The 23,775-nt window shown below is 28.5% G+C and overlaps 1 pseudogene; it reads right to left on the bottom strand.

Moving 5' to 3' along the window:
- Window positions 1-22,659: 22,659 nt before the first annotated feature.
- On the bottom strand, window positions 22,660-23,309 carry LOC124823255 (14 kDa proline-rich protein DC2.15 pseudogene; annotated as a pseudogene).
- Between the last annotated feature and the right edge of the window lie 466 nt (window positions 23,310-23,775).

Consider the following 23,775-nt stretch of genomic DNA (forward strand, 5'->3'; position numbering starts at 1 on the left):
ATACTGTTAATGCTTACTGTATGGTTATCTATATTGAAATTCGGTGTTAATATTATATGCTGTTGTTTTGAATCTGTAAATAAGAAATTTGTTAAAAACTAGTTGAGGAACACTTTGGCTAAGGAAAGATTTGGTACTTAAGTTGTCCATTGTGACGCACCTCTCTTTCCTGGAAGTCTACTCGACAAGTTTTTAACTTAAATCTTATTGAACAGATTTTGTACTATTAAAATATTGTGCAATATATCTTGTTGGAATGGAAATGTCTGATGAATTCATTTTTGTGGTAGATATGGAATTATGAATTATAATTGTGATTATATTGCATTTGAATTTATGCATCTGAACATGTTATGAGTATTATGGGGAGATTTTGTAGGGGTATAATGTGAGTTGAGGAATATGAGTATGGCATGAGACTCGTGGAGAGATTCAGTAATATTATGGTATTTGTGTATATGTTGATGTTGAGGGTCCCGTAGTTGGAGGTTATCCTGATACTCTAATAATCATCTAGTCTCAAGTAGAGAGGGATGAATTATGTGGTGAGAGGAGCAGGAGGTCCTGGTCTATGTGCCGGTTTTGGACATAGTGAGGGGATTAACCTTGTGAATGGTATGAAGTATTTTGAAAGTGTATTTGTAAAAAGAAGTAGAAGTCATTACAAGTGCATAACCTCCCGTGACCGCTCATCAACGTATCATCCGGATGAGTGTCTATTGGGTATTGTGGTGTCTATTGGGTATTGTGAGACGAGTATCTAATAGGAATTGTGGTATGAGGGTGTCGAACATAATTATTATATGATGTTTATATCGAGGTAATTATACATGTTTTATAAATGATTTGTTGCATGTTAGCTCACCCTTACTTGTGTGTGCATGTGAATGCGATGATCGTATAATGCGTGATGTTATACGGGAGCAGATGAAGGAATGTCGTCTGATCCAGTGCCAATGAAGAGAGAGACAGAAGAATAAGTTAGAAGAATTCGAATTATATTTATGAGTTCATAGTTGAAATTTGAGTTTAAAACATGTGTAGACATATATTAACTATGAATTTATAAGTGTGAGATTACGGGATATTACCGTAAATGTAATGTTACAATATATAAATTATGAATTATCCAGCGTGAGATATTGGGATGTTACATGAGTAAGAGTTTGAGGGTTTCATTCTTTTTAGTTTTGAGAATGAAATTATTCAAATATTCTTAACCTTAAAACTTAGAATCCATTATATATAAGGGTATTTTTGTCTACCAAAATCTGGTACACATTGCTAAAATGTACCAACTGAAAAACAGACATACACACGTTAGCAAACCCCTATATATAAATATATATATATATATATATATATATATATATATAGTATATATATATATATATATGTATATATATATATATATAATTCCAAATCATTTTCAAAACCATTATCTTAAAAACATGAAAATATCAATCTCCATTAAATTTTACCAATTAAAAATTTTATTTACCTTTTATATATATATATATATATATATATATATACACACATGTATATGCACATATACACATGTACAGACACATATACACATGTATATACACATATACACATGTATATACATACATATACACATGTATATACATACATATACACATGTATATACATACATATACATATATATACATACATATACATATATATACATACATATACATATATATACATACATATACATATATATACATACATATACATATATATACATACATATACATATATATATATATATATATATATATATATATATGAGGTTTGCTAACATGTGTAACCTCTTTTTTCAGTTGGTACATTTTGGCAATGTGTATCGAGTTTTAGTATATAAAAATACCCTCATATGTTATGGATTCTAAGTTTTAAGGTAAAGGGTATTTGAATAATTTTCATTCTCAAAACTAAAAAATAAACAAGAAACTCTCAAACCCTTACTCACCTCTCTCTCATCCCTTAGAACCCTTTTTTTTTCATCTCTCTCACTCTAACCTTCTCTTTGTCATCCCTACACTAGCCCCAACTGAGAAAATCATCCCCGATCCACTTTCCTCATTTATCCAATTTGTTTCTCTATTATCTCCATCATCTCTCTCACCCACACACAATAACCCGCAACACCGCAATTTGTTGCTTTTGCTCTGTTTGTTCATTTGTTTTCCACTTTAATAACAAAACAATTGATGATGTTGATGTTGATTTTTGATTGGAGGGTTGTGTTATATTTTTTCCGTTCAGATTCTTATTAAATTTCGTTTTTAAATTTTATAGTTAGTAGTTTATCTCCAGGGAGATTTGATATTTTGACTATTAAGTTGTCCGAAAATATTTTCTAGAAGAGAAAAACCTTTATGTGGAAAGGGGATTCTGTAAGGGGTAAGTCATTTTCCATAAAATAGATTTCTGAAGTAAGCTCTTAAAAATAATTCTAAAACCATATTTTTCGCTGAAAACAATATTTCGGAATATACTTTTCACCTTCGTGCATATAACCAACGTCAAACCACAACAAAAAATGAAGCTCCTGCACATCGTACTAAATGATTTAATAAGAACAAATTATTGAAGAAAGTTATGCATAGAGAAAATTGTTGTTGTTGACTATGTCCCCTTATTCAGAAAATAGACCACTCCTCGTTCCCTTTCGAATGTTTCGTATTGATAAGCATATTTTCATTTACTTTTTGTAAAAAGAATAAAAATATTCTAACAAATTACACATCTTCTAGATTTTAGCAGATTGCAGAATATTGAGTAATTTTCAAGAAGAACTGCATTAATATACCAACTAATTAAAAATCAAACAAAAATTAGTAAACTAGTCATAATGAACATGTTAGCTCTTAGTTGGATTAGAAAATTACTTTTCAAAGTAAATCACATCATGTAAGTTTATTTTAAACAATTCACATCTACAAGTTGTTTGGTTAATATAAACATGATGTTGTCATTCTGATTTATCATTTGCCGCATAAGTGAAATTAAGAAAAACAAAATGCACTGAATTTCAAATTGAAATTTAAACTTAATAAATTTATTACCATCACACTCATAGTTTAACTTCTACTCCTTTCATTTCTATGATTTTATCAAAATTATAAACATGATGTTGTTATTCTGATTTATCATTTGTCGCAGAAGTGAAATTAAGAAAAATGAAAAGCACTCAATTCCAAATTGAAATTTAAACTTAATAAATTTATTACCATCAATCTCATAGGTTAACTTCTACTCCTTTCATTTCTATGATTTTATCAAAATTGGTATTAAGAAATTGAATGCTTTGCAACTATTATGGGTTGATGCTATCGTTTTTCGTGAGAAGTTTCTTGTTTTATTTTAAATTATTAAAATTATTGTAGACTTTAGTTTTTTACAAATTTAATAACAATCAGAAGGAAAAAGATATAACACAGCCCTCCAATCAAAAGTCAACATCATCAATTTTTTTTTATTAAAGTGAAAAACAAATGAAAGAACAGAGCAAGAGCAACAAATTGCGGTGTCGCGAGTTGTTGTGTGTGGATGTGAGAAAGGATGGAGATAAGAGGGAAACAAATTGGATAAGTGAGGAAAGTGGATTAGGGTTAGGTGAGTGTTTCTTATTTTTTTCAATTGGGACTACTGTAAGGATGACAGGGAGAATGCTGAAGTGAGAGAGATGAAAGAGAAAGGATTAAGAGGAATGAGGAATTAGAGAGACGTGAGTAAGCATTTGGGAGTTTCTTGTTTTTTTTTTTTTTAGTTTTGAGAATGAAAATTATTCAAATAACTTAGACTTCATAATATATGAGGGTATTTCTGTTTACTAAAATCCGGTATACATTGCTAAAATGTACCAACTGAAAACCCCTATATATATATATACGGGTTTGCTAATATGTATAAGTTTTTTTTTCAGTTGGTACATTTTAGCAATGTGTATCGAATTTTAGTAGACAAAAATACCCTTATATATTATGGATTCTAAGTTTTAAGGTTAAGGGTATTTTAACAATTTTCATTCTCAAAACTAAAAAAAAAAAAGAAACCCCCAAACCCTTGCTCACCTCCCTCATTCCTCTCAACTCTTTATCTTTCATCTTTCTTACTCCAACATTTTTCTCAGTATCCTATGGTAGCCCCAAGTGAAAAAAATCAGAAATACTGGTTGTTAAACAATCTTACAAAAAAAGATTTTATAATGAGTTTTCATTTTATAATTTTTGTCTTATCTAATTTTATCTAATTTTCACAAGCATAAAGGAATTGGTAATTGACCTGGAAAAAAATTAGAAATATTCGCTATTAAATAATTTCTTACAAAAAATGATTTTATAATGAGTTTTCATTTTATAATTTTTGTCTTATCTAATTTTATATAATTTTCACAAGCATAATAACATCAAAGAAATTGGTAATTGGCTTGAAAAAAATCAGAAACACTCGTTGTTAAACAATTTCTTACAAAAAAATGATTTTATAATGAGTTTTGATTTTATAATTTTTGTCGTATATAATTTTATCTAATTTTCACAAGCATAATGACATCCAAAGGAATTGGTAATTGGCTTGGAGGGTTTTTTTTAGAGATGATGATTCAACATACGTAGATGATGAAATTAGAGAGGTTAGTGAATATGTGAAATTGAAGAGATCTTGAATGAACTTTTGCCTGAAGGTGAATATGTCAATGACTCAACTCTTTGCAAAGGCAAATTGTTTAACGACAATTGTTTGTGATATTTTTCAATTGGGGCTACAGTAGGGATGACAGAGAAGACATTGGAGTGAGAGAGATGAGAGAGAAAAGGTTGAGAGGGATGAGAGAGGTGAGAAAGAGTTTGTGGGGTTTCTTTTTCTTTTAGTTTTGAGAATGAAAATTATTAAAATACCTTAACCTTAAAACTTAGAATGCATGTTTTGTCTACTAAAATCCGGTACACATTACTAGAATGTACCAACTGAAAAACAAGCGTACGCGCGTTAGCAAACCATATAACAAACACTTCACTTGAACACACCACATTTCCAGTATACACACATCACTTTAACACACCACATTTCTAGTAATAGTATACACACTTCACTTTAACTCACACCACATTTCCAGCAATAGTTATAACTTAATTTAAACATTAATAAATTACTGAGCTTTTAATTTACAAATAATTTCATCAACTCAGAACAATCTTAGAACATCAAATCACAACCGAACAATATCATAAATTTTCCTTCTCCGAAAACAATTTATATTTTGAATGTCTTTACTCAATTCCTCAACTTATTTCATGCGAAAAACTTTAATTTCATAAAGAGTCAAATCATTCACAAAAACTAAATTTATAATTTGATACAAATATCAACTTCTTTTTATCTAGAGTAAATCTTTAAATTTCTTATAATATGAAATATTTTTAATGTTTATTTGGATGGATAACTTTTAAATACATACGTTAATGTGACAAAATGAATTTTGTTCCGTAAATAAGGTTAGAATTTTCAATTTGTTTATTTGTTTTAAATTAAAATTAAAATAAAAAAATAATTATTCTATAATATATTACACTAGTACATGAGAGATATTTTAGATTGTTTATATTCTAAGCAAGTCTATGACTTTGATTTTGCTTACAATCAATACCATAGACACCTAACTTCCTCCCATATATAGTGATATTTCAATTGTTCAAATTATGAAGCACACCTATGATCTCGGTTGTGATGAGAATCGATGCCATAAAACCTTTATGCTTCGATTTCTCAAAGATCCGAGACCAAAGGTGTGAACCAAATTTCAAAAATGTTTCAAAAATTTTTATTTTATAATTATTTTAGGAGGCTTTAAGCAGCAGTTCTTGATAAAACCAATGTTATAAAGTATTTATTTCTTCAGTTAATAAAATAATTTAGGTAATATGTGTTCACAAGATAAAAAAAAAAAGGGAAATTCACAAATTCATGTACAATTTTTTCTTAGGTTTTCTTCTTCGTTACTCACAGACCAGTGTTGATATTGCTTCATTACTTCAAACATCATGGTCATTGCCTCCAACGTTATCGCTAGTGGTTTGAACCCCATCCTCACTATTCTTTCATTCGTGAAGACGTTTCTCCGTGGTGAGCTTGGCTTGCTTCTATCGTTACCTTTTCTGGACGTTTTTTAGTTTGTTTTGGTTCTAGAAACTAATATGTTATTTGTATTTGTATCTAGGTATTGTGTTTTTATGGTGGGATTTTGTTTCGTTCCAAACCGCAAGTTGTTGCACTGTTCTCTATTGTTGTCCACCATTCACGCTCTCAGGTTTTTATTATTATGTTTAAAATTTACTTTTTAATATGACCATATAATTTTATATAATTTTGTAGTAGGTTGTTCATTTTTTGTTTGTTTGATATGTGATTAAGTGTTTGCTTAAATATATTGTTGTATTGAATTAACCTTAGTTTCTCGTTTGAGATTTAATACAAAAATTAGTTATTACCTCTAAGTTTTTTGAAGAAATATATTTTTTTTAAAATGGAATATAAGAGGAGACTGTAATAATAGTTTATAGTATTGAATCTTGAATTCTTCGGTTGGACAATTTAAAAAGAGTAATCACTTTATCATAGTTTATTAATGCATATAAATTTTAATATACATGTATTAAAATTCATGAATATTTGCAATTGTGTTTTGTATTGATCTTCGAGTGCATATTTGATTGTAGTTCATAATCACTTTCATTTCATGTAACCTGAAGATCAATGCGAAATGCTAGAAAAACTTCGTAAAATTTTAGATATGTTGTTTAAAATTTATATGTTCAATAAACTAAAGAAAGTGAATATTCTAGAATGACATAGGGTCAAATCTAGAATACAAAAGCAATCAAAATTTAAGATTATTGAAATTGTGTAAGCACTTTAACTATATATATGTATGCATCGAGATTGGATTAATTCATCACGCATCATTGTTGGGTACGTAAGAGGAGTAAAAGAATTTATACAATTTGCACAACGTAATGAGGGTAGAAGTTATGATAAAGTGAAGTTTAGATGTTCTTGTGTCAATTGTTTGAATGAGATAAAGTTGAACGTAACCGAAATTAGGGAACATCTTATGTGTGATGGTTTCCTTCAATGTTATACAACATGGACACGGCACGACAAATTAATAGACTTTTCAACTGTCTCCAAAAATGAACATTTATTCAATTCTACCATGGAAGATTAATTGGAAGAAGACATATTAGACGACATAATCTGCAATGTTGGCTTAGAAGCTTTGGACCAAACGCATGTGTATGAGACGATGTTCATTAATGCAGATACTCTTTTGTATGTCGGTTCAACTAAGTTCACACAATTGTCAGTGATGTTAAGGTTCATGAATTTAAAGGCGACCAATGGATTGACCAATAAGAGTTTCACATAATTGTTGTCATTGTTGAATGAAATGATGCCAGATGGAAATACATTACCTACTCGTAAGTATGATGTGATGAAAATTCTTTGTCCAATAGGTATGTAGTATAAAAGGATACATGCATGTCTGAATGATTTCATATTATGCAAGAAAGAGTTGAATGTTTAAAAAAATGTTTGAAATGTGGGTTATCACGATACAACCTAAAAAATAATAGTGAGGATAGTGGTCAGATAAAAAACAATGGTTCCGCTTTGAAAGTAGTTTGGTATCTTCCAATCGTGGCTAAAATTAAGTGCATGTTTATGGATCCAAAAGACCCTAAAAACCTTAGATGACATGCAGATGTGAGAAAAACTGACAGACTGCTTCATCACCAACTGATCTAATGCAATGGAAAAATATTTGATCATGAATTCCCTCAATTTGGTCAAGAATAGAAATCTTTGACGTGGTTTAGCTAGTAATGGAATGAACTTTATACCAACCACAATTTATGGTCCGTTATATTGATAATCTACAACTTATCTCTTGGATTGTGCATGAAGAAAAAGTATATGATGTTGTCTATGATGATATCTAGTCCAAGTTAGCTTAGAAATGACATAAATGTTTATCTCAGCCCACTAGTTGAAGACTTGAAGTTGTGGTGGGTTGATGGGGCTGAAATATTCGATGTCTTCGCATCTGAAACTTTTGTGATGCATGCAATGTTATTTTGCACCAATAATGACTTTCCAGCTTCCAAAAACAACCAAGGTCATATACCCTACTAGATTTTAAATAAAATTTTAAGGATTTATGACAATGGTTCTTAGGTGAACCGATACCATAGATCCTTAAAATTAAATATTATTTAAAATCTAGTAGGGTCTATGACAGCAGTTTCCTGTAAAAATGTTGCACAAAAACCTAATTTTTTTTTTGTTTTCTTATAATTGAAGCAAAATCTTCAACTTTTTGCTTCAATGTTCAATCGAGGCCAAAAACTCTCATTTTTTACTTTGTTTGAATGTCTCATTTCAGATACCGCTTTCTGTTGGTTAAAATAATTATTGTCGTATACCTTCTCTCCACTAATAACTTGAAGAGTGTAAATATACAATAATATAATAATTTAAATCATTAATACTCAGAAATTAAATTATAATTATGAATTATAATAAAGTGAGCTAACATGTAATTATAATATTTATTTTAATTTACTCAATTAAAATATTAATTAATTAATTTAAAAATATTTATATAATTAAATGTATCTTATAATATGTATATAAAAGAATTCCAAAAGTACAAAATTAATAAAAACATAATTTTAGAAAAAATTGATAGGTCGAGTCCGTCAATTTTGCATTTTGACACGATGTATTAAGACTTTTAACCTATTTTGTTACAAGAAGTTGTTTTTCGCAAGCCAGCGATGAATCAAACTAGTTCATTTTACACTCTTTAATATATTTGATTTCTTTCTTAAAAATTATCATGAAAAAGAAAAGATTATATATATTTGAGTTAAAATCAATATCACACTAATAAGTTAATTTAGGTTTAACCACTTTACATAAATTTTTAAAATATAATGTTTATGAATTTTTATTTTCTTATATATCATTTAACTTTCTAATTTATTTTTTTAATGTGTAACTTTCAACTAAAACTACAATATCGTGACGTGTCTAAGTAATTTCTATAACTTCAATTAAATAAAGACATACATGAGGTTGAATTCCATGATTTTTACTATTCTTATAAACATAATGGAAAAGAATTTATGTGGTTTCAGTGTATAATTCTCTCATGTTAATTGTTTTTCATTTTTTACTTCTCTTAAATTCTTTCTTGATCCTTTCTTGATGATATAGAAATTATGGAAGATATTCTTTTGTTAAAATCATTGTTTTTTCTATCTTTTAACATAACATTTTGCTTTCACTTTTTAGAAACTTAACGTATTAAAAGTAAAACATTTTATTTTTTTATGATATTTTATCAACTTTAATAAAATACCAAAATATCCCATTTATTAAAGTGAAAAGAGAGATTAATTTTAATAACTCTAAAATAATTCATATAACTTTAATATATTTATATTCTAATAATCATGATATTAGGCGTTAAAATTATTTTTTAATTATATAAACTAATGTTAAATTAATATAATTTAACAGTTTGTGATTTTGGTTTAGGAAGCGCTGCTTGGGATTTTGCAAGAGGTGGGCAATATCTTAAGATGTTTCGTTTGCAGTTTACAACAGAGACTATGCTATGGCTACAACACGTTGCTGGTTTGCTTGGCATCAAAATGGTTTAAACTAGTGATGTAAAACGAATGTAAACTGTTTCAAAATAGCTTTTTTCTTTTACAATATCGAATTCTATCACTGGCCACCTTAATTGAAACACCTAATATATTTTTATCCATCAATTACAAATACAACAATATACGGCACATAATCAATTTTAGATTTCTTAAGCGTATAGAATATAATATTTCTGTGTATTCATAACAACCAATCACGGATAAACCAAATCCATGATCATATACACACGGTGAAAATACGAAAGTGAAAAAACGGAAGACAGATAAGGAATTGAATTACCTGGAACATATAACCTATTCAACCAAATCACTTTTATTGAAGAACTTTAAAACAAAGAAACAAAGAAACAGAGGAGGAAGAGAAAGATCCCTATCCACGTCATGAACAGCAGCAAGTACAACAAAATTCTGTTTTACATATTTTTCATTATCATGCACGTTATTAACAAACACAAGGATACTACGATGGATGTCACACATATTCGGATCTAGTCAAATAATGCGATCGGTAGCTGGTGGTGGTGGTGGCGGTGACGGTGGTAGCGGTGGTGGTGGATGCCGTGGTGGGGGTGGCGGTCTGCGCGGGGCACACATTGAAGGCGGAGCAATCCGAGGAGGGGTTCTAGAGCTAACCATGGAAAAGAAGAGAAGGTTGAGAAAGAAGAGAAAGAGAAAGTATGCAGCACTCTTCATCTTCCCAACACTTTCTCTTCCAAGCTTAATTTTCATGAACAAGTCATGCTCTTACTCGTTTATTCAGCTTTACCAGTTTATATAGGGCAAGCAATTTTTTTTAATCATATTTCTATGGATAAAATTCTAATTGGAGAACTTCTCTATATAATGTATCTAAATTTTCTCCTGTAAAATTATACTTTTAATTGTAAGCTAAAGTTCAATTTTTTTATTTATTTTTAATATTATAAATTTAAATAGTAGAGATACATTGAAAATAGAATATACAAAAAGTAAATATATTAAAAATTTGCTTGGAGAAATCTAAAATAAATAACTTTTTAATACATAATGATAAAATTAGAAGGAAGAAGGAAAGAGGTTGGAAAATTCAACTTCCTTGATAGCTTAAAAAATATAAAATTGATTTAATGAGTTTTAATGCGTTTGAAAGAAAGGATGTGACAAATTATGAGTTGAACTTTCTTACTAATAAATATTAATAACTAACATTGCCAATAAAAATAATTAAAAATAAAGTTTATGCAACTGTATAATAAACTAAATGATGATAAATGTATTTACATAATAATTTAAATACATTTTTAATTCTTATAAAATATTAATTCGATGAAGTTGCGTTTTTAATGACACACTTGTGATCAAGCGGATATCTTTAATGGAACTACTATATTTGTGATATAATATAGCGTGTGTCACATCTTAAAAGAAAAAAACTCTTAATATAATGTTATCAATCTACAGTAAGAAGTAATTTAACTTTTTGACATTAACTTTTTAGAATAATGAAAAATCAAAGAAAAAATGTTTATAAAGATAAATAATAATTTTCTTTTATAAATATTAAAGTAAAAACTAGACAATTCTCTACAACTAAAATAGTATTTAAATTATTAGTTTTTTTTTCTCTTTAATTTCCTGCACTCGTAGTATCAAATAGGTGCCAAACCTTTTTTATTCAAGTTTACTTTTCTCCACATTGAATTCTTAAACCAAATAGTTTGGTACATATGAGTTAGCATTGAGTTTGATAATAATGAGCGACTACAATCGTAAACCAAAAACTTTTTTAATAAATCTAGAGAGTAATTTATTTTCACAATATTATATTACACTAAAGTTTTAAGTTGAACAATTATAAAGAATATATTATTAATTTTAAACATTATATAATGTTTACTAACATATATTTTATACATAAAAATATTTTAAATCTGAAAAATATATATTATTAATTTTTTATTTATTATACCAGTAAAATAAAATAAAATAAAATAATAGACAACCAAATACCAAATACACAAGGTAAATGCTACTTAGATTCAAACTTTAATGGTTACAGCCAGCTAGAACCTATTTATCTTTATTTAAGATTAAAGAATTCAACTGTCACAGTAAACATCATCTTACTTTCAAAATACACGTGAAATTATTAAAGTGGCCTTTAATGATTTAAATGTGTATTAACCTCACACGTTTTCGTCATTATACGAGACACATTTTTCAACCTTTTAATATGTTATAATTTTTAATTATATATATTCAATTAAACCATATATATTAACTGATATTTAGAATTAGAATTTAAATTTTAATCAAAATTAGGCTTAACCAAACATTTGTAATTTGTCATTTAGACATTTACATTTCTTTTAAACTGTTAAAAAAAATAAGTACGAATAAAAATATAAAAATGTGAGTTCTCATACTACTGGAATACAATTTATAAAAATCGAGTGTGGGTTGTTTAAAAGTAATATGATATGATGGATCTAATAGTATAAGGTTTTTTTGCAAGTTTTCTTATAACACTTGCATGATAAATTCCCCATGATACAATTTTTTTTTTTTAAATTTTATTGATAATATATTTTAAATTTATAATAATATTAGCAAAATCAAATGTAAGATCAAGAAGAGATCCTATTAAATATATCATTTACTCAGTATAATATCATATATTTTTTTTCGCCAAAGGCTTTTCTAACTCGTAGACTAATTAACTTTACTCGTAATATTATAATTGTCATCAATCCAACGAGTTGTTACATATAATAAAAATTAAATACAAATTTTCTGTTAAGTAGATTTTCCTCATAATATATGGGCATTATCTAACTAAACTGTTGGATTACTTATTCTAAAATTATAAAAACTATTTTATATAATTTGTTCAAATTCTTATTTTTAACTTCCAGGTAAATCATCTTTAATTTATGAAGGAAATTTTATTTTGTAATTTATTTTTCCAACAATACTTTAAGGAGAAACTCATAAAAAACACCCCTGTCATGAGATGTGTTTTTTTTTAATATTTAATACATTGTACGAAGAGAAAAAGATTTAATGAACAAGTAGGAAGTAAAAGGTCAAAGGTTAAAGGTTAAAAATAAGTTAATTAATATATATTGATATTTTATTGTTGAGGATGTCGTATCTATCAGAGATATTATATATGAAAAAATATATTTAAAATTAACTCTAAATAATTATTAGCATCAATTTTACATCACACGTATATATGACACTAAAATTATGGACATCAACTCATTTTGAAGACTGACTCTAATTAGTATCAATATTTAACTTAATTTTTTAATAGAAAGATGTCTAGCGTAGTCATTGTTAAGATGTTTTTATTATTTTTAATATTAATTTAATTTATATCGATTTGATTGGCGATAATGATAGTAACTTAAAAAAAAGCATATAATAGTTTGTTGTTCAAATAATATAAACGAAAAAGTAAATAAAAATTATAATGAATTAAGAAGATGAATATAAATGAAGATGAGATTAAAGAAGGAAGTGGGAAAAAAATATGAATAAAGAAGATAAAGAAAAAAATATAAGTAAAAGAGATGTTTTTAAATGAAAAATATGACTATAGATAAAAAAGATAATGTGGATAAAAAAGATAAACGTAGATAGTATAAGAAGACTAATGAGTGTGATACAATTTATACAAAATAGAAAAAAAAATATTATAAAAAGATTTAACATCTCTTAAATTTGGATTTTTAGATTAAAAATAAGATATTGGTTATATTTGATACGAAGAACACACATGAATTCTTAATATATAACAATATCAATTAAATTGGTATTAATTTAAATAAGTAAAATATTAAAAATAAAATATTAGCATTTATTAAGAAGACATAAACTTCATTTATTTTTAATATTTATATTTTTTTAACAAATTGATCTTATCTCTAGTTGATGTGGGATTTTCAACACACCCCCTTGGTCCGATAACGATCCGACAACGGATGGAATAGAAATGTTTAAGAAACAAGAAATATCGTTAAGACAAGCTCTAAATAACGACTATGATACTCTATTAGAAAGTAATTTTTAGGCCTAATTCAACTCTACAAAACCGACTTGTAGGGTGAGGTTTCTACCTCACTTATATATTATAAATTGACCTTATATCTAGTTGATCACTTCCAACACCAACCGTCACTTAAATAAATATAATTTTTATTTATTTTTTATATTTATTTTATCTAACATATCCTAGAGAATACGTTTTGGTTTTTTGATTTTGTTTTTGCAGGATTATGGGAGGCGACAGGAATATCAAAAATAAAGTTTGTGAGTAGCTGAACTAGAATCTTGTAAAAGAAGAGAATGTGAATACGTGAAAGGTTTTGTTTCTGATTTATCGTACTGTGTTAATTAGGTTGGAAGGTAATCAGAAACAAGAATATTTAGCTTAGTAGGTTCTTACAAGAGAAAGACGTCATAATGTGACTTTTGTTTTTCTTTTATGTTGTATATATTTATCATGCTTTGTATTTGGATAACCTAATTATATTATTTATAATTTTTATATATATATTTATATTTGTTAATGCTGACTAAAAAAATGGATATCTTGTCAGAAAACATACTGAATATAAGTGAGGAAGATATATGAAGGTGGAGGAACATAATTTTTTTATATAATGATGTTAAATATAGTGAAAATTATATATGGGATTAATCTCCCTTGTGTTAAATACACACATAGGATTATCTGTTTATAATAAAAAAAATATGGGCTAAGCCCAAAATAGAAATGAGAAATAATAACAAACTAACTAAAAGATAAAGATAAAAGATATGATATATCTAAGAAGCTGGTGCATACAAATCATATGTACCAAGCTTGTTACTAATATAATCCAAAAAGACTAATAGAAGAAATATGGGCTAAGCCCAAAATACAAATAAGAAATAATAACAAACTAACTAAAAAAAGATAAATATAAAATAAAGATAAGAGATAATATATCTAACACTCCCCCTCAAGCAACAAATCTGGGAGGTTGCTTCATGTAAATCTCTTCTTGCAAATCATCGTTGAAGAATGCCACCGGTGGATAAAGATGTAGTTGTTGAAGAGCCACCATGGCTATAAATAAACTAACAAGAACCATCTTTTCCATGGGAAAAAAACATATATAGACGGGTCAAACATAATATTGACAAAAGAGAGGTCAGAAGAGACAACAGTGGAAGGAGTCATGGATGAATAAGAAAGAGAAACCATAATAAAAAATCCAAAATTCTCCAATCAAGACACTTGAAAAATGAAAAAGAGCAACATCGATGCTCTAAAAGGGAACAAATCCATAACTTTAAAAGGAACTCCGATGAAGGGAGCAAATCCATAACTTTAAAAAGAAACTCCGATGAAGGGAGCAAATCCATAACTTTAAAAAGAACTTCGATGAAGGGAGCAAATCCATAACTTTAAAAAGGACTTCGATAGTGACAACGGTAGACGATGAATCTTATGAAATTTTTAGGGGCTGCCGGCAGCCATGACGGCCGGCCGCCGGTAGACAGCAAAGACCACCGGAAGAGATCAGAAAACTTGCTCTGATACCATCTTAAATATATTGAAAATTATATATGGGATTAATCTCCCTTGTGTTAAATACATACATAGGGTTTTTTATTTATAATAGAAGAAATATGAACTAAGCTCAAAATACAAATGAGAAATAATAATAAATTAACTAAAAGAAAAGATAAAATATATAATATATCTAACAAATGAAACTTTGTGCTCAAACTTTTTAATATACATGTTAATTACAAAATATATTAAACTTATGGTCATCGAAATGAACTTGTTTATCTTTTCTCTTGTGCTTTGTATATGATAATGATTTTGAAGATTAGAGTTCTTATAATAATAATTAATTAATCTGAATTGAATTATCAACTTTAAGATTGGATCTGTACTTAGAAACAGCATTCAAAGATGAAATATGAGGAAATTGATGGAAAATAAATTTAATGGAACTGGAAAGAGCGTTTGAGCTTTTCCTTGCACAGTTATTGAGAAGTACGTTCAAGGAAACTTCAAGATCACGTTAGAACACAGCCCCAACATTTACCTTTTGGTATACTTAAGAAGTGTAATTGAGTTATATAAAAATGTTTTTTTCAAAATAATTAACTCCTACTATTAAGTATATGATTTTCAAAATATCTCAAATTTATTCAGGTAATATCATCAGATAAGGGAGTCAAATTTAATACAGCATATCATGAAGAGTAGTAATAAAAGACAATGCACCTAACTTATACTTTTTTTCATCCTTATACATCTTTGATTTTTTCTTTCACCATTTTTATTAAAATTTATAATGCAGGGAACATTTTCATCATCGTCGTCATTATTATTATTATTATTATTATTATTATTATATAATAATAATAATAATAATAATAATAATAATAATAATAATAATAATAATAATAATAATAATAATAATAATAATAATAATAATAATAATAATAATAATAATAATAATAATAATAATAATAATAATAATAATAGTAGTGATAATAGTGATAATACTCTTTGATTAAATATATTCCATTGTAACCTAAAAATTTGATACTTTCATGATTAACAGGAGCTTGATAATAGTTTATTTAATTTTAATTTTAAATAACTGAAAAAATAAAACAGTTTATCAAAACATATTTAAAATAGTTAAGTTATAATTATTTTATTAAATTATTTTTCTAAATATTAAATAGGTGAGTTATCAATAATAAAAAAAATTAAGTACATATATGTTAAAAAAATTTATATATTGAGAGCATTAAATATTATTTTTCTTAACAAATACATTAACAAACTTTCATTAAATGAAATTTGTAGTCAAACATTATTAAGAAAAAACATGCCTTAGCTTGTTAGGGTTTGGCATAATAACATAAATTATGGAAGGTCAACAAAACTTAACTTAAATACAATTGCCGTCGCATGCAAGTCTAATACTTTCATTAATATATATTCATGCGATACATAAATTTATTTAAATGTATTTTTAGTTATTAAATTTTGATGTAAAATTAAAATTAGCCCAAATTTCAAACTTTAATGACTAGAAATATATTTAATCCATTTATCAATTATAACATATCCACACATAACAAATATTTTAAATATATTTGTATTTTCTACACTATAAAGTAAAAAACTAATTGATAAATATAGATAATTATACATTTTAACCTTTTATAAGACTAATATCAATAAACTTGCTTTTTTTAAGGAAACATATATATATATATATATATATATATATATATATATATATATATATATATATATATATATATATATGTGTGTGTGTGTGTGTGTATGTATATATATATATGTATATATGTATATATTTGTATTATTGAAATTTTTAAATTTCCATTATAATATTCATTTTACAGAAACTATATAATTTATTTATAATTTTGAGAAAAAGTAACTATATAAATATAATATATATATATATATATATATATATATATAAAAGTATATTATTTTATTTAACAATATGTATTAATATTTCTATTTTATTTTTAGCCTATATTTATTTTTATTTTATTTATAATTATTCTGACAAACAAATTTAAAGTATATTATTTATTAAAAAATAAAATTAAATAACTATTACTGAGGTATCAATTATAACTTTAAAATCTTGTATAAAATTTATGTAATTTAAAAGCATTTATATAACTACAGGATAATTCCGTATAATTCAATTAAAATTATATTTTTATAATTTCCTAATTTTTCAAAGTATACATAATTTAATAAAAAAAATTCATTTAAACATAATTTATATTATATTTATTTTTATTATTTACTTTATTATTTTATCTACGTAAAAGTAATATAATTTTACAATGTTCTTATTATATTATTTTACGTTATTATTTTATCATATTTTATTCTTTTACTTTTATTATAAGTGTAAGCTACTTAAAAGTTATGCCAATGAAAATTAGGAATTAAATTGATATATAAAAAAATTACCGAGGATCAACATTAAAATTTATTTTAATTTATATTAAGTAGCTAATATATTGTACGAGTATATGTACAAACTTTACAAATCCAAAAGTAAAATTAATTAATAGATATTTATTTTATTTATAATAAAAAATATAATTTGGAATAAAAACAATTAAAAAATTGGTTCTAAATTGTAGGAAATATTTTTTTGCTAATGGAATTTCTGATATTATATTACATTATAATTATTAATGACAAATTGCAAATGTCTGGTTAAGCATAAAAAAAAGTATCAGATACAAAGCATAACTGAATATATAATATATGGGAAAATATCAGTTTGATTTAATGAAAAATAAATAAAAGACGTATTTCCTTTGATGATAAAAAATCATCCTATTTTTAAGAATAATAGTTTAAATTTGTTATATAAAGACACATGATTAAGAAAACAAGTTAACGTTCTAATGTTTTTGAAGACCAATCTAAAAATTCCATGTATCTTTGAAAGTTAAGAAGAATGGATAATCATGCTTCATTTTCCAAATGAAATATTTAATTTTTATATCTAGGCTAAAGTTTGAATCTAAGCAGCATACCTTTTCGTAACTTTGGTGGTTCGAAAAACAAAGTATAATAAAAGCTTCTATAAAAAATATGAAAGTCTGTTTTTATTTTATTAAAATTATTTTCATTCTTTAAATGATAATATAGAGAGAGAGAGATAATGTACAATAAGTGACTTTTTAATCTAGATTAAGAATTAAAAAGTACTCATTTAATTTTTAAATTATAATTGGAATTATATTTCAATTTTAAAACCCCTTCCATAATGTAAATTTAAAGTTTAGTGACTAAAGTTTTTAATCATACTCCAATTATTTCATCAATGAATCTATATTTTATTATTTTTTTTAAAGCTTTAGAAAAAACATTTAGAAGAATAACCAATTTCACCATATACATTTACTCAAATAATTATAAAACTAGTTCGATCCTCAATGCAATTCTGAATAATATAATCGTTTTTGTCAAAACTTAATTTCACAATTATACTCATTGAAAGACTGTCATGTAAATCATTTTAATTAGCTAATTTGTGAACCCAAATACACTCATAACTTATTATCATGCTATTTATACGCTATAAAATAATATATCATCCTTTTTAATTAGTATATAAACCCGTAAATAAAAAGTAATTATAAACTCAAACTTAATATAAGATTGCGTTATATAAAAATTTGGCACTTACACGCTTTCATTTATTTAATCAGCTAACTAAAATATAATAAATCAAAGCCAACAAACAATGCTGCAAACAAAAGAAAAGGAAACAAACGCAAATATGATGAAGGCAGAGTTTGATGCTTTCCTTCGTTCATGTCCGGAAATAAAGCTATACTTAGTTGCATCATTTGAATTGATATGCCACTTTTGCCGAATAGGAAATTAGACATTTAGGGTAATATGATTTTCTTCCACACTTTAAAGATTCTAGCTACCTAATTATGTCCATAGATTCAACCCTCTTTAATTTTTATTTAAGAGATTAACCCATTCTACGCAAAAAGAAAAATGTAAAAAGTAAACACAAGAAAAAATACACACCCCATGGCCTATAAAATGTCTTGCACTGATCAGCTATACAACAAACAACGCTTGTTCACATGTTAAAGTCATAAGAGAAAATAGAAGGGAAAATGGCTTCAAAGGGTGTGGTTGCACACGTTGCCCTTCTCCTTTCCCTCTCCGTCCTTTCCTTTCCCATTGTTAGCTCAGATACACATTCCCTTTCGCTAAAGTGGCCACCAATTCGCATCCCTCCTCTTCCCATCACACCAATTTACATCCCACCACTTCCAATACATCATAAGACACCACCACCACCACCTCCTATCACACCACCACCTCCTCCTATCACACCACCACCACCTTCTAATTCACCATCATTACCTCCAATCCCACCCCCATTATTGTCACCTTCAACGTTGTTTCCATTACCTCCTGACTTATCACCATCTTTACTTCCTATCTCACCACCATTATTATCACCCTCAATGTTACCTCCCATCTCCCCACCACTTTTTTCACCCTTAGGGTCACCTCCTGACTTATCACCATTGTTACCTCCTATTACACCACCGTTGTTACCGTCCACAACATTGCCTCCATTGTCACCTCTAGAGTCACCACCATTGTCACCTCATGACTCACCACCATTGTTTCCTCCTATTTCACCACCAGTAATATCGCCCTCAACATTACCTCCATTATCACCTCCTATCTCTCCACCATTTTTCTCACCCTTAGAGTCACCTCCTGAGTTTCCACCATTGTTACCTCCCATTACACCACCATTGTCACCTTCTTTCTTGCCACCATTATTGTCACCTCTAGAGTCACCACCATTATCACCTCCTGACTCACCACCACTGTTACCACCTTCAGCGATACCTCCGTTGTCACCTTCGGTCTCACCACCATTATTACCACCTATAGAGTCACCATTACCTCCTGACTTATCACCATCTTTACCTCCTAACTCACCACCATTATTCCCACCTTCAACGTTAGCTCCATTGCCACCTCCTGTCTCTCCACCACTTTTTCCACCCTTAAAGTCACCTTCTGATTTACCACCATTGTTACCTCCTATCACACCATCATTGTTGCCTCCGTTATCACCTCCTATCTCACCACCATTATTACCACCTATAGACTCACCACCATTATCACCTCCTGACTCACCACCATCGTTATCTCCTATCTCACCACCATTATTTCCACCCTTAACATTACCTCCATTGTTACCTCCAGTCTCACCACCATTATCTCCTCCAGTAGAAGTACCACCATTATCTCCTGACTTACCACCAGCAACATTACCTCCATTATCACCTCCTGACTCACCACCATCGTTATCTCCTATCTCACCACCATTATTTCCACCCTTAACATTACCTCCATTGTTACCTCCAGTCTTACCACCATTATCTCCTCCTGTAGAAGCACCACCATTATCTCCTGACTTACCACCAGTTCTGCCGCCAGCAACATTACCTCCATTATCACCTCTTGACTCACCACCATCGTTATCTCCTATCTCACCACCATTATTTCCACCCTTAACATTACCTCCATTGTTACCTCCAGTCTCACCACCATTATCTCCTCCAGTAGAAGCACCACCATTATCTCCTGACTTACCACCAGTTATGCCGCCAACAACATTACCTCCATTGTCACCTCCAATCTCATCACCATTATTACCACCTATAGAATCACCAACATTATTACCACCTTTAGAATCACCACCATTATTTCCTCCTGACTCGCCACCTCCTCCCCCTCCACCATCACCTCCCCCTCCATTTGTCACACCTTCGCCACCACCTCCCCCTCCACCTTCGTCACCACCTCCTCCTCCACCTGTAACACCGCCTCCTCCTCCTCCACGACCATCATCTTGTATAGGTTTCCAAACTTGCACCAGCTTATTGTTATCTTTTCCTTCACCAATACCAAGGCCAAACAGTCTTTGTTGCTCCATTGTCCTTGCCGCGGGTTCTCCTAGGGATGCCGCTAGGTGCGTGTGTGCCAATGGCCAGGCCGCATCTCAACTGAGCCCTTTTATTTTGACCCTTCGTATGAAAAGCTTAATTGGCAGTTGTGGAGTCAATGCAAACAATTTCAGTTGCAATTAAGAACAGAATATGCGTCACACTTAAGATCATATTTTGTTGTCTTATTTTATGTCTTTTATTTGCGTTGTGTGTGTTTAAAAAAGTGAAGGACGCTATCGTTAGTGTCTGCTACTTATATATTTTGGTGGGCACTATAATAATGTATGTCAATAAAACGTCCATAACAGAAAATATGATATACAGTTATAAATACTTCGTCTTGTATGGGATTCCTATCTTCCTTTTGCAATCTTGAACTTAGGTGATTCCCGTTATTGAATTCCTTTTCTATCTCGTTTCACTTTCTTAAGTATTTTCTATATCATTGTTTCAATTATGTGTTAAAAATCCAGATCGGGGCATTGATCTTGTAATATCATATTCACATCGGTTTATCATTATAGCTTTTTGTCCAAATTCTAAACAATGAAGCATGAAAAAGTGGTTAAGATATAACATCCAGCAAAACGAAGAGATATATTAGTCCTACAAATGGAATGTTAACAAGCGAAAAGCTGCTCAAGGAAATGTAGGACCTCATCCTTCAATGTTCAAATGCTAGCCGCGTACAATTTTCATTCAATTAATAATCTCCCATTAGAATATTATTATATTGCTATAGAAGCTATAATATGTTAAAAAATGTCTATTGTAATTCAAAAATATATTAAAAATAATAACAATAAGAATACAAACTCCAAAAAAATAAAGGCAAAAATATCAAGAAAAAAAAATTCAACATTAAAAATACTTTCAAGGTTATTTTTATCAACAACAAAAAAAATTATATATTTGTTGAAACAGATGTTCCAACCCAGCTTGTTTATGAATTTGGAGCTTTTGTTATACTGTTACTTTCATGCACCTGCAAAATATATTAATGGACATTTATTTTGATATTTTAAAATAAATAAAAAGATTTTTAAAATGGTATTTAAAAAAGAAACAGGAAAAAGAAACTAACAGAAAATCTAAAGTCGTTGTTTATACATGTACGTTAATCACAAATCAAAGTACAGACAGACATAAGTTTATGTCCATTTAAATTAACTACAAACAATTTCCACTGTAACAAACAATCTGAAAACAACCGATCGAAACTTGATCAGAATGATAAGGGCAGTTTCTTGCTGTGCTGTCCTTTGTTTATTCTGCCGATTGTATGATAAAGACTTTAAAGATTGGAGTACTTACAATAATAATAATGACTAATTAATCTCACTTGATCATTCAATCGTTAAGATTGCAATTGTGCTTGCAAACAACAATCAAAGATTCCGACAAGAAGAAGGATGAATAATAAATGGAGCACAACATGGATTGAAAAGAGAAAATAACAGTGAAGATGTGTGAAATATGGTAAAGATCACATGTGGAATATATATGTTGATGAAACAATGAATTTAAGGGAACTGGAAATCAGCGTTTGAGCTTTTCCTCCCACAGTTGTTGAGCAGTACGTTTAAGGAAATTGGGAGGCTAAGGTTGACGCGAAGGACGTTAGCTTTGATGGCAGTGTAAAGGCAAGCAGCAACTTCAATATCAGCCAGATCCTTGATTAGGCTGCAGCATGGTAGGGTTGGTGGTGACCCCAGTTTAACGTCGGCAAAGTTCAACACTTTGGCACACACACCCAACTTAACTGTGTCCACAGGACACGTACCCTTTTTATAGGGCACTGATGGATCTGGGATTACAGGAATGTAGGTGGAACTCACTATGTTATAGGAAAGCATGTTGAAACAAAGGAGCAGAGCAACAACATTGGATGCAATAGTGCCCTTCAAAGCCATTCTACACAACCAGGATCAGAAGGATTAGGTTTGGGATCCTAATGAAAGTTATGGAAGTGTTTATAGGGCAATTAGGTAACTAGTTCTGGTTTTTGGTTTCTTTTTATTAAATCTACTTGTTAAGAAAACTTATGGGATTATAATTGAGATGCTCAAAAAGCTGGCAGCCTGGTTGTGTATCATGAGGGATATCATAGGCAGTGATCTATATGATGACTGTTAAAAAATGCAAGTAGATGTATGATTGCCATGTTCTTGCTTTCCATGACATCACTGAAATTACTCAGACAAAGACAAAAGAAACCCAAGTTGTTAATAATTGGTTGATTATGTTATTAAAAAGAGCAAATGGGCCCTGATAACTCCCTTTGTTGTTATCTTGAAAAAGAACAAGTATAGTAAAAGGTAAGAATGATAGTATAAATTTTATCAAACATAATCAACTTCTGAAGGACAATTCTCGATGTTTTCTTAGGGTGATTTATTTTCCAGTCTTTTCAATACAAGTGTCATGTTGAAATAATAGTGAATCCTCGTAT

This window comes from Vigna umbellata, chromosome 5 (genome assembly GCF_029865625.1).
Source record: "Vigna umbellata cultivar VRB3 chromosome 5, Vumbellata_1.0, whole genome shotgun sequence".
Lineage (NCBI taxonomy): Eukaryota > Viridiplantae > Streptophyta > Magnoliopsida > Fabales > Fabaceae > Vigna > Vigna umbellata.